Source organism: Lissotriton vulgaris, chromosome 9 (assembly GCF_964263255.1).
Source record: "Lissotriton vulgaris chromosome 9, aLisVul1.2, whole genome shotgun sequence".
Lineage (NCBI taxonomy): Eukaryota > Metazoa > Chordata > Amphibia > Caudata > Salamandridae > Lissotriton > Lissotriton vulgaris.
Genome location: NC_141697.1, coordinates 193118110 through 193134597, shown reverse-complemented (window position 1 = coordinate 193134597; position 16488 = coordinate 193118110). Strand labels below are relative to the sequence as shown.

Genomic DNA, 16488 nt, shown 5'->3' with positions numbered 1-16488 from the left:
TTTTCAATATTATTCACAAGCCATACTTGCTGCTTATTTAGCCTATGCAACTAACAACCATTGACAAAGCTAATAGTCCTGAGTCGATGTAAGTGTGATGTTACTTCTATCATATATCTGGATGCAATGACAAAAAGCAAGTCGGGTGGCACACTATGCTAAGCACATATTTTTAGCTTACATGTTTTTAAGCCACGCCCTTAATTAGATTGGCCACGTTCCTTTGAGAGACCCCCAGTTTTTTCATCTCACTTAAAGCCTTAGGTCCATCCTCCCGGTGCCTTCTCGAGGCAATGGCACGTCGAGGGGTCTTCAGATTTCACTGTAGTTCATTCCCCCTAAGGCTATATTCACAATATAACTTTTTATATTTTATCCAACATCTTCTAATTAAAGTTAAGTGGGCGTGTCCTGCACTTGTTTATTAAAAAGAAGACATCGTGTTTCCTGTCTGTGTGGTCCTTCACCTTCTAGTTACTCAAGAATAGACACACAACCAAGGTTAAACCACGGATGCAGGGCGTGAATGTGATTCTCTGACTTCCGTGTTTCTTCACAAAACATGTCAACAAAACCCTGTCCCTGGAACAGCCCTGGCTCCGACCCAGGCACGCCCGGTGCTGTGCGCTCGCTCGGCGTCAACGCACAATGGATAATGCGAGGCGGATGGAGAGAGGTCCTCCTGGCTAATAACATGGAGCCTGGCCGCGTGGCCTGGAACCACAAATACCTACATAAACTAGCCACTAGCAAATTGGCCACCTGCGCTCTGCACTGCCATTTTGTACTTTCGTGAACGAAAGGTCATACGCAGCGCTGCCTGGAAAAAGAGAGTAGCTTGGTAGCGACTGCTGTCGCCGTCACGACTCTATTCTCTGGTGTCCTTAGGGGGGACTCGGCGGTGCCGTCCTTACTTTCCTGAGAATTAATTAATTCTCTTACATTTCAGCCCAGCGAGGGCCACATGGCAGGAAAGAGGATTACGTTTTCTCCGCACGTATTTAGTGAAATCTAGTAAATGCTGCCTGCCCATACGGACCTTATTATGAAAGAGAAATGCCTCGCGCTGGCTGTAAGGCATTATCACGGAGGCTCCCAGGGGCGCGCACGCGCTGCTCCTGACAGTGCGGGTCCTCTCCCATTCGATGTATCGCAGGGACTTTGAGAAGTGCAGCTACTCTTCCTTTTGAATGAAGAAGTGCAGGCGCTCAGAACCGGACCGGACTTGACCATTTCAAGCACCGACAAAAGATGTTAAACTTGACGGTGTTTTATTTCATTTAATTTAAAACACTGTCGAGTTCAACATCTTTTGTCTGTTCATGGTTGGAGAGCTCACAGACACGCAGGGAAAACGTTTAAGAAACTGGTTTCCATTTCACACTGAGAATTTTACAGAATTGCAAACTAAAAGGTAAACTGTTTACGTACAACAGTTACACCTAAAGGTAGGACCTAACGCTTAACCCTTTGCAGTTTTCTATCCCAGGCTTTCAAAAGCCTCTCCCTTCCAGGGGCATGTATGCAGGGCTTTAAGTGGGATGAAAAAACTGGGGGGACTCCCTAAGGGGCGTGGCCAATGTAATTAAGGATGTGGTTTAAAAACACATAAGCTAGAAATCTGTGCTTAGCATCGTGTGCCACACAACCAGCATGTTCCTGCTTCTGTCATTGCATCCAGAAATATGATACAACAAGTAGCATGTTCAAAAAGAAACGACTTGGTGGATCCCGATTTGCTTACCTTGCCCCAAAAACATGGAACTCCTTCCCCCTGTCACTCCGGAACTGTACTAAGCTGACGGAGTTCAGAGGCGCTCTGAAGACCTGGTTATTCAAGCAAGCGCACGGTTAGGGTATTGTTTACCATCTGTCTCACTTCAGCGCCATGAAACCCCTGGGTGACCGTGCGCTTGATAAATTCCGAATAACATAACATAACATAACATCATACCTACAACAAGTCAGGACGATTGGCTTTGCCAGTGGTTGTTAGTTGCATAAGATAAATAAGCAGCAACTATGACTTGTATATAATATTGAAAAAGCTTTGACTTAAAGCCCTGGTGACACCACAGCAATGTTGCTGTGCCTGAGTTTCAAAAAGAGAAGGGAAATCCAGAGAGAAAATGACTCTCTTTAAAGGGTTTCCCTTCCCCTACAAGGTTCACCTGGCATGAAGTCATGCCATAACATCTCCACTAGTGAGAAGTGAGCTGTGTGAGCACACGCAGATCATGTGCCTGCTGTCACTGTAGTCCGGGAAAAAACGGACCACCTGTGCCAGGGCACAAGACAGAGCCGGATAGAGACCCGTTTTGAGCCCCCCTTTAAAAAACTGCTGGTGCTCAGCACCGGTGAGACCTGGCCCACTTAAAGCCCTGCATGTATGTAGGGGTGTTAAGGGCGGTTCCAGCTGAGATTAGACATTCTCAGGAGCAAACATGCACTCTAAGCAGTGAGCACCTGCACTTTCAAATTGTCATTTAAAGCGCTGCTTTCAGTTATGCAGTCAAACAATTGAATGGCACAAAGTGTATTCCTGACTTTTGCGGACAAGTCCACCTTCCACCTGGAAAACAAGAAAGTCAACTCATAAGTACATTTTGAACTAAGTTAGATCAAACTTCATCACAGTGTATTCCACTTCACCAGATGGCTGTAACTGCCTCATGCATTGTTTTTTGGCAAGGACAGCAAACAGTTTACATTATGGGGCAGATTTATCAAAAATTCATGGAACCAAAGCAGCAAGCCACCTTCCTGCACTGTATGAAAGAGAGAGTGTAAGAATGCGCCATATTTAAAATCATACAGCGCATTCCTCCACTGTGCCTGTCCTGGTGCACAGACTGCTGCCTAGCACCAATGCAGGCACCCTTGCACCATGGAGCAAGGGTGCCTGCGTTGTAGGCAGGATTGTTTTTATGCAGGAAGGGGCACCTTTCTGCACAAAAACAATCCTCTGAGGCATGTTCATCTTTCTATGTGTGCTGCAGCAGCACATGGAGAAAGAAGGAAAAACTAGGAAAATGAACACATTTCTCCTCGTCACACCTCCCTGAGGTGGCGTAGCATTTTGATGCAGTGCGCCAAAACCCACTGGTGGATGAGTGGGAACACCCACACTCCACCCATGGAATACCCCGCCTGGGTCAAGGCACAGATATGCACTGCCTTGCTTTACTGCAGAATTACTACGCAATGCATAGCCACCTTGCGTGACTCTGCACTAGTATATTTAACAGTCCTTTAAGTCCCCAGTGTATGGTACTAAATGTAAACAGGGCCTGGAAGTTAAATGTTACTAGTGGTCTTCAACATCTATTGGGCCATCCACTTTAGTGGCAGTGCAAACATGACTTCAGGCCTACCATTGTAGCCTGACTGTAACAGTGCAAAACATGCACTGTAACATGTCATGGTAAATCCATTCTGACTGGTAGAAACCTTCCTTTTAAATATAAATATAACCCCCGTATATAGGCCTTGTAGGCCACAAGGCAGGGTGGGTACATGATATTTAAAAGTAGGACATGTTGGAATATAAAGTTAGCTTGTTCTTAAAGTGACTAGCATCAAAACCTATTTCCACTCTAAGAAGTCTGACTGGCCCATAGAGAAACACTGGGAAGCAAATATTAAATACAACACTGTATCTTTGGAAAGGGACCAGCTAGAAAAAAATAACAAAACCACAATTTGTGTTAGTTATTAAAAATCCAGTTCAATATTGTAGTCTAATGTTTTGTAAATATTAAGGAAAAGTAACTTTCAGAATGTTACCCTTTAACTGCCTTAACTGTCAGAAGGCTACTGAGCATATTCATCTGCCAGCTCTCAGCCTGTGCTCAGCCTTGAATAGGTGTGAAATGCCTCCCAGGAGAAAGCAATAGGCTGACCTCAATACAGGGCTTTAAATTGGGTGGATCTCACAGGGTCTGAGCACCAGCAATTTTTTTAAGGAGGCCTCGAAATGGGTCTCTATCGGGCTCTATTTTGTGCCTTGTACAGGCAGTCCGTTTTTTCCGGACTGCAGTGAGAGCAGGCACATCGATGTCTGCGTGCTCCCACTCCTCACTTCTCACTAGTAGAGAAGTTATGGTTTGAGGTCTGGCGCGCAACACCTATTGGGGCTCAAAGGGCTTAAGCCCCCCCACCACCCCTTGCCGTGTAAGTCAGCCTCGGCTGAGGCAGCTTCCCGGGCACACACAGCCGCACCTGAGTAATTAGCAGGTCTTTAAAAGACCATTTACTTGGTAATGATGCTTTGTTGTTCTTTCACCCCTTCTTAGAGCCCCTGCATCTTCACTCTGCCGATTGCTGGAAGAATGAGACCCTCCTCCCTCAGAATTTTCACTCTAGTTGTGCCTCTTAATGACATCATGCCAGGGGAGCGTTGTAGGGGAAGGGAAATCCTTTAAAGAGAGTCATTTTCTCTCTGGATTTCCCTCTTTTTGAAACTCACGAGCAGCAGCATTGACCTGGTGTCACCAGTGCTTGAAGATTAAGCTTTTTCAATATTATGTACAAGCCAAGTTGATGCTTATTTATCTTATGCAACTAACAGCCATTGACAAAGTCAATATTCGTGACTTGTTGTAGGTACAATGTTACTTGTATCATATCTGGGTGCAATGACAGAAAAAGCAAAATACAAGTCGGGCGGCACACTATCCTAGGCACAGATTTTTTTTGTGCATGTGTTTTTAAGCCACGCCCTTAATTACAATGGCCACACCCCTTTGAGAGACCCCCCCAGTTTTTCCATCCCACTTAAAGCCCTGCCTGAATGGGTACATGAACAGGATGTCAAGACAATTCTTGTGTATGAAGCGTCTGGTTGCGGGAAAATCCTGCTTTTGTCTTACCAGACTTCTGTCTCTGGTTTTGTTGTGGGTATAGAGCCTGCCTCAAACTGCATTTTAGTGATAGATGTAGGGGACCCCCCAGCTCACCAATGAACAGTACCTGCACAAACCCAAGCCCTCAAAGTCCAAGTTTAGTGTGTGCGAAGACTTTTGCCATCTTGAAAATGCCCTAACATATGGCATTTTGGGTCTGTTTCAGTAAGGCAAACACAAACAGTTGCAAAAGTGGGTACAGTTACTCCTGGAAACTCCTACCCCATGGGTTGTGCCCAGGAGTCATTCCCATCCATTAGTAGTGCCGGGCATAAATGTGGCATCTCCAGGCAGCGACTTCAGAATACTTTCTAGACCTGTGAAATATCAGAAGAAGACTGAACCTGCTGTCTGTGACCTGAAAGGAGCCCTGTAGGACTGCACCTGCTTCCTCTTGTACACAAGAAAAAGAAGAGGACTCCTGGGGTCAATTTGATGACCTCCTGTATGGCTACAGGAAGACACCAAGCTGCAAGAGTCCATTTCCTGAAAATACCCAGCTGACCGGTGACAACTAGATCTGGTCTACACCCTGCTGCAGGCCTCTGCCTGACACCCTGTGAGTGTCTATGTGCTTCCCCTGAGGTTCTGGTGGCTTTAGAAGTGTATGCCTATGTTTGACTGGAACTTAAAAGACTAACTGGCAGATGCATCAAAGTTATGTTTTGCGAGTCCTTAATAGCGAATTTTAAGGAATCGCTATTAAAGACTCGCAAAACGGGATGCATGTAGGAATCGCAATGTTATTAGCGATTCCTACAGATTCCTTATTAGCGATTCGGTAATAGCTAATCGCTAATAAGGAATAGCTTTCCCATTCATTCCTATGGGCCTAAGCCCATAGGAATGAATGGGAAAGCCATTCCTTATTAGCGATTAGCTATTACCGAATCGCTAATGTTCCGCTATTTCAAGGGTGCCAGGGTGTCCAAAGGACACCCTGTTGCATCCCTGAAATGGACCTGTGCACAAATGTTACACACACACATGCCCTAAGGGCGTGTGTGTGCGCTACATGCAACTTTGAAAAATGCACAGAAGTGAATTTTTCAAAGTTTTAGCAAATTACCACAAAGTTCAACTTCATGGTAATTTGCTCCCCCTATCAGCGAAATCGCTATTTTTTTGGGTTACATGCATTGCATTTAAGGAATCTCATTTTGGGATTCCTTAAATGCAAGAGCAATTTAAGGAATCGCTATTTAGAGATTCCTTAAATTGCGATTTCTGCATTTGGGATGATGCATCCCAAATGCAAAAATACCGGGAGCAAACGTCCAGATTCTGAGAATCTGCCCGTTTGCTCCCGGTATTTTCATTGATGCGTCTGCCTGTAAGACGGAAGGTAAAATCTTTGACTGGAGCTAACTGGGTTGAGATATATGACCCACGCTCCTTCGCAGTCAGCATCAAATTGTGCCTAGGCCCCAGTCTACTAAGACCATAGACTATCATTGACATGTTGTGCTGTTTGGTGCTATTTTCCCTTAAATCTTTAAAAACTCATATCTGTAGTTCCCCATATTAGATTTTTGTCAATGTATTCATTAAATTTTACTCTGATTTTTTTTCTTATTTGGTTTGGTATTTTTATTGTCTTCCATTTTGACTTTATTACTATTTTGGTACTGTTTAAAGTTTTTTTACATATTCTCCTAATTTAAGTCTGTCTGCTCTGTGGTACAGCTACCAGGGGTTGAGCTCAGGTTAATTTAGTCACTTTTAGGGTTCACACTGGTAAATAGTAATACAATTTCTTGCACTAACCGTTCCTCATATAACAGTTTCCATCCTAAGCACCTTCAAAAGGACCCTCCAAAACTACCACCTGTGAACCAGGGCTTCTTTTCTCACCTCCTCCTTCCAATAGCTGATGTGAAAACCAAGTACATGACTGCTATAAGACAAGGCCTCTTATAACATGCCTACAGCAATGACACATAAGCATCAAGACAGCTTTAACCCCCTTATCGCTGCTCATATCACTGAAAGAACTTTCACCTTTACTTAGGCACTGCTCTAAGAAGACCTAGTATAAAACCTGATGCATTTCCTTGCACCATCACTGCACACTCTCCCCTCACACCGTGCTTTTTAAGGTCTGGTGTTAGACAAGACTTTTTGACTTTAGCGCGATTATATATAATATACTTACTTATAAGTTTTTTACTGGGACTTTTAGCCAGCTCTCGTCATTCAGTGGTCTATTGTCATTCACAGTATTCTTCCTTCCACTACATCATATAGCATGTGGCATTGTGTATGTTATGTTACATTATAACATTTCTAGAGCGCTTAGTTGTCCCTGCAACAGGGCTTCCAAGGCTAGTCCAATGAAAAAAACAAACTGCAGAGAAATGCAAAGGCCATATTAAAAGGAAAAACCCTAAGTAGAGAAGAAACAGGTCTTCTATGTTTTTCTGAACTGCAAATGGTTCTGAAGGGACCTGATAGGGAGAGGGTGCATGTTCCAGGAAGCTGTGATCTTAGCAAAGAAGGAGCGTCCTCCTGCTCTTACTCTATTGACCCGGGGCTAGCGTCCAGATTAAGATTGACCGAACGCAAAGGACTTGTTGGTTGATATAGAGATACCAGATTGGATAGGATAGGGGTCTCCTGGGAGTGCAAGATCTTATGTTTAATACACAGGTTCTTGAAATTGATTCGTATATCAACTGGGAGTCAATCAAATTGCGGAGAAGACCAGAAGCCAAGCAAAATTGCAGTAATCCAGCCGGGATAGGATAACTGTATGAATGATAGTTTGACCAATGTCAGGGGAAAAGAAACCCAGGATAGGTTTAAGCCCTCTCCTGAGCCCAAAACACATGCCTGCTACCAATGTGGTCTGTGCTTCAAAGGAGAAAATGCTATTCACCCAAAGACTTAGATTTTTTGATGATAGATTTTGGAAGGGGAGGGGGCCATATACAGGGTCGGATTGGTAATGCGGGCACTCGTAAAATGGCCGAAGGGCCGCTAGCTGAGATCCAGCTGTGGGCTGCTTTTTGGGGCAGCCTGGTAGCGGTCTGTGCTGTTAGGATGCCGCTAGCAGCCCAGTGGGTGCCTGAGTGGCCTTTCTAGAGACAGATGGGAGGAGGTATCACTCCCTTTCTCTCGCTGGGCTGGCCCATTAATGTATGCTGATAGAGCGGGGGCCAGAGCAGAAGTGGCCTCACTTGCATTTATGTGTGGCGGTTGTATGTCAATACAACGCGGTGTTTACACCGGACTACCATTACAACGCTGGTTTTACAACGCAAGTCGTTACCACGACTTGCGCTGTAGTGTGCTGGACTTAGGAATAGTAAGATTTACTATTCCAACACCAGCCTACGTACAGTAGGGAAGGTGTTGGAATAGTAAATCTACTATTCCTTAGCCTAGAGCGCCATCCAAGCCAAGTCGTGGGAACGACTCGCGTTGTAAAACGAGCGTTGTAATGGTAGTGCGGTGTAAACACTGCGTCGTAATGGATGTTCCTCATGTGTGGCTCAGCAGTGTGAACTACAATGTGCATTTTTTTTTTTACCTAAGTGAAGTTAATTAAACATGACCCCCACCCCCTTTCTTTTTAAAAAACTTCGCTGAAGCAGTGTTTTGCGGAAAGGCAATACCCAAATGCGGACCACTTATTTTTGGTGTGCCCGGGCCGATTTTTGATCCTTATCCTATCCTGGCCCTATAGAGGGAGGCCACCAATGGTCTCCCCAAGAGTAGGTATATTTTCCTAAAAGGAGGATTTCTGTTTTGTTCACGTTCAGACAAAAGCAATGAGCCCACTTCAGCCACTGTGAGTGATGGCATTCTACTCTTTCAATAGAAGCCCATCCATCGGGCAAGTAGTTCCTTTCAGTGCCAGGGGCCACTTTGGAAATGTGTGCTTTTTAAGACCAAACATTTTTGGGGGTTTTAGCTCTTTTTTTTACGTCAGTGAGGGCCTGACATCTCCCGCAACATTATAAGACAACATGACAAAACAACACAGGCATTGACAAAGCCAAAACGCCAGACCTGCCTGCTTTGCCAAAGATTGTTTATTACAAGGCACCCTAAAAAATAACAGGTATAACTTTTAATGTAGCCCCTGAAAATGGTTTTGTTAAGCAACACACCCCAAATACAAACCACACTATTCTGAACCAACATAAGTAACCCGCCGAGGTATTAGATTGCATAAATCAGCTTTCAGAATCTCGGGGCACTGCTTGGTGACGTTGAGTACCCGATTCAAGCAAGCAGAAAATAAAATGTTGCATGCAAACACCTAGTTGCTACATTCAAATGCACATGTGGTTTCTCCCTACGGTTAATCCCACTCTATTTAAACGTATGGACCATAATGGCCTTTGTGTAACACATTTAAGATTACATGTGCGCCCCACGCGAATATACATTAACAATGGGGTACATACCGTCCTCCTTGCTGTAGGGTACCGGGCCCCGCCCTCCAGCATGCAAATTATAACAGTGTGACCCGCCCCCGCCCCCCATATTACAATGAAAGCTACTCAACGCAATTAAAAGCTGATGCTGCCAGAAAGCTTTTTAATCTGGGCATTTGAATAAAAAAAAAATACAAGGTTGGCGAGACGCGCAAACACTTCCCTGTGCAGTTGCCATGGAAATACAAGCAAGGAAGCCAGGGATCTCATAATGCGTCGTGAAATAAAAATATATATTCGGGGGAGGGGGCTTCCTCGGGAGAATTCCAGTGTCCGGCTGCCGCTTGCCTTTGTTAATCCAGTCGTTTATTGTTCTGACGGCGCCTCTGCGTTAATCACACAAAAAAACATAGCAAGCCGCGAGGCCTCGCGTCCTCCCACACAAAAGCTGTCAGTATAGCGAGACTGCGAATTGAGAGGCGGGTGAAGGGACACTGACATCAAATGTATGCCCGAAAGAGATATAGGCAAGAGGCTACGCGCGCGAGGCCCATTGCAATAAAGAACGCACGACGGGGTAGCTAGCGGTAGCTGGGGGTAGCTGGGGGGGTTCAGTGGCCAGTTGGTGGGGTTCAGTGGCCTGTGCACTTCTATCACCAAACACCTCAGCCAGGCGTCCCAGTGATCCCCCTTCAGCTATGAAATGCAAAATGCCCTTTCGCCCAAGTGGCATTAACAAAGGGTTTAATAAATACAAGTTGGATTCTATACGCTGCTTATCATCCCGACAGACACATTTTCACACGACCCTCAACCTGCCAGCTACATTAAAATGGACTATCAGAATTGAGGTCTTTTTTTTAATGATTTTATATTATTTTGTTTCCAGTTTTACATAGCGCGAACTTGTCCCGATGGTGTTGGAGCGCTTTGCATGAGCGCCCGGTACAACCCACAAGGACGCAGTGAATTAGATCGCTAACTGTGAAAAAATGGTGGCCCTTAATGACAGCCTAGCACGACGCCGCAAGCCGAGCCGAGAGGCCTCTTGTGTCTACTGTCTGTCAACATTTCCTGTTATTTTCTGCGAAAGGTAACCGAAAAAAAACATTTTGCTGCCCACACTGCTTCCTCGTTGCAGCGCCTTGTACCTCGCACCTACTACTGTACGCTGAAAATGAGAGGCCCGGGGATTAACGAAATTGCATTATGGCAAAAGCTGGGCAAATGCAATTAAACGCTGCCCCTCGCCGCTGCGCCCTTTGATTTTAATCTGGGCGACACGTGTGAATGTGAAATTGCAATGCAAGCCCATTGCCCACCCGGGGAGGGGTGAGCGGGAGTGTGTGGGTGTGTGTGTGTGGGGGGGGGGGGGGGGGCGGGGGGGGGGGGGGGTAGCAGGGGGGGGGGGGTTAGGCTCTCCACAGCAACTGTAAATGTACAGTTAGGTTTAGTCCACCCCCCCCCCCCCCCCCCCTGAGTTAAACCTACCAGAGGCAAATGCAATGACGTGGACCAAGGACCCCCGTCCCAGCCATCCATCAACAAAATATTGTCAGTAAATATTTCTCAGAGAATTTCATGCAATTTGCCACCGGGAACACGGAAGCTACAATAATGCACAATTTTCCCAGGTTGGATAGTGAACCGCGGTTGCTATGTGCAGCAGGGGCTGATTGCTTCGTGTATCTGGCATACATTTTAGCATGTCTAGCGAGCCCGGTGCATACAGCAGACGGCAAAGGCAGGCACCACCACCCTGGGGTTGTATGACCAAAGCGGGCTGCGGGGCTATCGCGTGTGAAATGCACTATACCGTTTTGAGCACTTTTGCTGAGCCTGGCACCAAGAAGTGTGTATCCCACCCCTGGAAATATCTTACAATTTCAAAAGTGTCCCGTTATAATCCGTTCCCTGCAGGGCATACCACCCTGGGCTAAGAAATCCACTATCCCTCGCGCAAAACCCCGCAGGCTGAAATGTGCGGCGCAGCAAGAGAGTAAAATAGGCTTCGTTTTACCTTCGCTTTCGCAGGGCGCTCCCAATGTGACAGAAATCCCCCCTTCTCTCCTCAGAATAGCTGCAGCAGGCAGGAGGCTCCCGAGCTAGCAGCTGTATGGCAGGCGCGCAGGCAGCCCGGAGCGGAGTCCCCACCCAGCTTTGTCTTCAGTCATCATTCTGTCTACAGGAAGCAGCGCCTTCCACTTCCTCCCTCGCCGCCTGCTAGTTCGTGCTCCCCCTCGGTTCGCTTTACGTTTTCCTCCGCCCCTTCCTTATTTCTCCACGCGGAGATCCTTCCTTTCCTTGATTCCTTACTCCTCAATTCCTTCTTCCCCCCCCCCCTCCTACACTATCCTCCCTTTCCCTTCCTCGCGTCCACCCGCCCCATTCCCTTTTCCCGTATCTGCTGCCTTTCTTTCCCTCCTTGTGTCTTCCGTCCTATCTTCATTCTTTCTCTGCTTTCCCTTCCTTTCGTCTTTCTTCCTCCCTTTATTTCTTTTCTGTCGCTTCCTTTCTCTTCCAGACGTCTTTCCTTCTCCCTTCATTTTTTTCTCTTCTGTTTCTTCCTTTTCATTCTTTGCGTTTTTCCTTCTCCCTCCATTCTCTCTTCTCCTTTCCATTTCCTCGTGCCTTTCCTCATTCCCCTATTCATTTTCTTCTCTCCTGGCTCTCCCTCTTCATTCCTTGTCTCTCTCTTCCTCCATTCCATCTTTCTCTTCTCTGCTATCTCCCCCTTTCTTTTGCGTGTCTCCTTCAAATTTCCTTAATCTTTCTCTTTCCTTGAGTGTTTTCTCCTCCATTCCTTTTTACCTTCTCAGCGGTCCCCTCTTCCACCCCCCCTCCATTCCACCTTTCTCCTCTCTCTTGTCCCCCTCCAATTCCTTGCCTGCTAGCCTTCACGCCTCTGCCCCTGCGCTCCCACCCCCTCCATTCTTTGGCATGTGCACTTAGAGCCGGACTAGCTGTTACGGAGCCCCTAGAACTGCGCAGCGCGCAAGGGGTTAATATTCTGAAAATGATTCATATACCCCAGAAATCCCATCACCGGCGAGTGGACTGTTCACCCCTCTTCCCTAAATGCACCCCTCCCCCAGCCCAACATCTGGTATGCTAATAGGCCTCCCCTCGGTGGCAGGGCTCAGGCCCAGCCTGGACAGAGCCTCCATTCAGCGCCCACTGCTCGGCCCGGCTGCCCCAGAGCACTTCTACTGGGCACATCTGCAAATAAAACACAAACCATTTCCAGGCGCACTCTCTCCTGGGAGCATCATTTTCAGCAATTCCATTAATTGCAGAATAACACAAGGTTTTAATAAAACGTAAAAGTAATTTCCAGCATGTGCGTTAACGACGTGTAGGCGATGCCACCGGATTTAGCGTGAGAAGGCTGCTCAGGAAAGGCGAATGCGCAGACAACGAGTGTTTGTTGCACGAATTCTTTAACACAGACAATTTATTGTGGCCTTCATCAGATACCTTACAAGCTACAAGGCCGTAACAGAAGGAGATGTTACTAAAGGCGTCCCTTAACAAACATTGGCTAAGTCAATGGGTCTTGCATTTGTGACCTATTGACTTTGCCAATGGATTCAAAACACGTTGCATAGAGTCCCCGATGCTCGTCAGTGTGGCTAAAGATAACAAGCTTTTGCAATGCAATAGGTCTCGCATTTGCGAGAGTTTAAGCTATTTGCATCGTTTAAATGACAATGCCTTTTATTGATCTGTTTTGATAATTAACACATAAATAAAAGGCATTGTCATTTACGGAGCCAATAGCTCAAACTCATGTAAATGCGAGACCTAATTAATTTCAAATCAATCAATCAATCCAGCACACTACTCAACCGTGAGGGTCTCAAGGCGCTGGGGGGGGGGGGGGACGAGGGGGGGCAACAGCTACTGGTCTAACAGACAGGTCTTGAGAAGTCTCCTGAAGGTCAGCCGGTCCAGGGTCTGACACAGACGGGTGGGGAGGGTGTTCCACGTCTTGGCAGCGGGGTAGGAGAAGGATCTGCCGCCGGTGGTGGTTCTGTGTATGCGTGGCACGGTGGCGAGGGCGAGGTTGGCAGAGCGAAGCTGGCGATTTGGGGTGTAGGTGAGACGCTTGTTGAGGTATGCTGGTCCGGGGTTGTGGAGTGCTTTGTGAGCGTGGGCGAGGAGCTTGAAGGTGATCCTCTTGTTGACAGGGAGCCAGTGCAGGTCCTTCAGGTGGGCAGTGATGTGGGAGTGGCGGGAGATGCCGAGGACGAGGCGTGCAAAGGCGTTCTGTATACATTGACATTTTTTCTGGAGTTTGGCCGTGGTTCCAGCGAAGAGGGCGTTGCCATAGTCCAGTCTGCTGCTGACGAGGACGTGGGTGACCATCTTTCTGGTTCTGGTGGGGATCCATCTGTAGATCTTGCGAAGCATGCAGAGGGTGTTGAACGAGGAGCAGCCACCATTGTACCGGGCTGCTTTGAAAGTGAAAGAGCACACAATGCGCTGAATGTTGCTGGAAAACATGTCGTGGCTGCAGTAGGAGAAACTTATTAAAGAAATTAGTGCTTATAAACGAAATAAGACATACTGTGTAACAACAGAAGTAAAAGGGCCAGTCCTAATGGGAGGTTACAAATGACGAGAATGTGGTACTAAGGAGGAACTAACAAACCAGAAGCCAGCATTTACAAAGGGCAATGTCACCATCCAATGAAAAATATGGGAGGAGGGTGGGCGGAGCTTCAAGTCTTTACCCAAATACAGCATGCCTCGTAGAGCAGCTCATGCGCTGCCCAGGCTTGACCTAATAAAAAAACTCTGAAGCGCCCACGTGCTTCGTGTTATAGGAGCGCGAACCATGCATGCATCCTGCATGGATTACTAACTAAATGGAAAATAAAACGGACAGAAGGGAGAAGCAGTTGGGTGAGGGGGAGAGAAGTGAGGCGATGGGGATGGGGAAACACAGAAGCCACATGGAGGAGGGATGAATGTGCGGAAGCAATAGAGGATGCGTTCGGGAAGGGGAAGCAATATGGGGATTGGGGGAAAGTAATACAGAGAGTGCAGGTGGGGCAAATAACAACAATAGGGAGTCAGAAGAAGGGTGCAGAAGGAGAAAGCAATATATAGGGTGCGGGGAAGTAATGAGGAGAAGCACATAGGTTTTAAAAGGGGGGGCAGGAGAAGTATTAGGGTGTCAAAGAGCAACACAGAGTGCAATTGGAAAGAAGTACAAGAGGGAGAATACTAATTAACACATGATCAATCACTGAGTGCTTAACACAAAAGAAAAAAATATGCTTGAAAAGTAAGCAGTGGAAGCAGAGATGCCAATCAAACAAAGATGCTAAAGAGGTAATGCGCCTAGGAGGGACAAACACAAGAATGAATAGCTGGGACACAAATAAGAAGCAGGGGAATGAGAGTGACAAGAAAGACTGCCAATGGTAAACAATGGGTGGGCTCCAAACCCCTCTATGTTCTTGGTCAGTTAAAATGTATCTTGCAACATACAGCGAATGTGCTGTCTAGTAGGCTTTACCTATAAAGGAGTAACCGAGGCAAATGCTCATCACTGACATTTGCTGTTTTCTACAGATCACAAAGCGAGTTTTAGCAAGGCAATTTCAGCTTCCATTTTTCCAGGCTTAGAAAATGAAGGATCCTGATTTTAAGTAATGCAACATTGATGCATCATTTGTACTGTTTTGGGTTTTTGTCGGCCACACATCATGGACAAGCCTCACTCTTTTCTTTTCAACTGCTTCATTGGTGATTTATTGGAAGAGCTATGTTCAGGACACTTTTGAAGAAATTACTATTTAGACTGTCTTCAACTGAACACGACACTGAATACAACTCGAGCCGTCAGAAGTTCAGACATGTTTACTCACTAATTGTTCTAGGCTTCTAATTTTCAGCCTTAAGGTTTCACAGCTGCACACCTCTGTCCAGCGTTCCTGAAGGATTTAAAGGAGATTTGTAGCACTTTATAACATTTCTGCATAAATACATTTAGTCGACGCATTTCTAGCAAAAATACCCCACCCCCTAAATGGCGGGAGTGCCATCGATAATATTTGAGCTAAGAATAATGACATTGTTGCACCAGCTCCAGTCCTACATGCACAAGAGGAGGTCTGTCAGCAAAGGACTGTGGGTTGGATAAGGAGAGTGTTGCCTGTCCCAGTGTAAGTGGATGAAAAGAATAGTCACAGCAGAGAGGAATTTTTCGAAAGACAAAGATTTCCGAGGTTCAGTACTAGAATTCGAAAAAATGACTCCCGAAACCCATAAATTGGGGGTCAAGGTGTAACAGAAAGCAAGGGGGTGGAGTCATGAGAGGCAGAGCTTTAAAAGCAGAGTCTGACAGTCCACCTATACATTTATTTAAAAAATCTGCTTCAAAGGAATTGGCAACGAAGACATATATTACACTAAATCTCTTCTAGCTCATTTAATTGGCCACAAAGAGCCTGCTTTTTAAAATATCTTACAGGGTTAAGACACTTGCTGTGGAGAACTCTATGTGCTCATCAACTGTGAATAAATTATAATAGTGGTAAGATAACTCTAGTGATTAATGCAGTTCAGCGTTTGTTTGGCTGTTCAGCTCTCGACTTCTTTGTGGTTATGCTTCGCGCCAGGATACTCTTGAGTAGTTGTGCGCGCAATAAATATACATATAACAAGTTCAGGGAGAGTTTTGTGTTTTAACCAAGAACATATGGACTATATTAAGGACTTTACTGGACTTCTCCTCACGCAGAGCGCAGGCCCTAGGCTTTGGTCCCTCCTGACAGATGTGTGGAAGTGCCAGCATTAGGTAGGTGTGCCTTGCGCCACAGCGAGGGGCCCGGTGCACCCCATTGTATAGGTCTGAAAACTGTGGCTGTGCCACATAGGAGTACATCCAGGTGTGAGAAACCCCTCTGGCCCCTTCTATACTCCTTTATCCTCTCAAGATTATAGGCTAAAGCCTGGTAAACGTTTGGAGTAAGGCCAGCTACAGTTAGGTGAACGCACAATTGGGAGGAACCATAGTCTGATAAAGACTTATAGCCCATCTTGACATTTTAAGCATTAACATCTGGTCACCTGGGCTCACTTATAGATCTGCTTTGAAATCTAAGCTGTGCCACTTCAGTGCAATACAAGACATTGCACTTACCACCGGGACGCACACAGTAGAAAATGTATACAATGCGGTAAAT

The 16488-nt window shown here is 46.2% G+C and overlaps 1 protein-coding gene across 3 annotated transcripts in view; it reads right to left on the bottom strand.

Annotated features, from left to right (window-relative positions):
* The window catches only part of LOC147689834 (guanine nucleotide-binding protein G(I)/G(S)/G(O) subunit gamma-2), a 288998-nt gene extending 277458 nt beyond the window's left edge, over nt 1-11540 (bottom strand). Inside the window, exon 1 of one of the 3 annotated variants that reach the window (XM_086937327.1) lies at nt 11310-11540. The gene's annotated coding sequence lies outside the window, so the exon portion shown is untranslated. The remainder of the gene's footprint in view (nt 1-11309) is intronic. The other 2 variants (XM_086937325.1, XM_086937326.1) reach the window with 2 other exon arrangements.
* Nucleotides 11541-16488: the final 4948 nt, after the last annotated feature.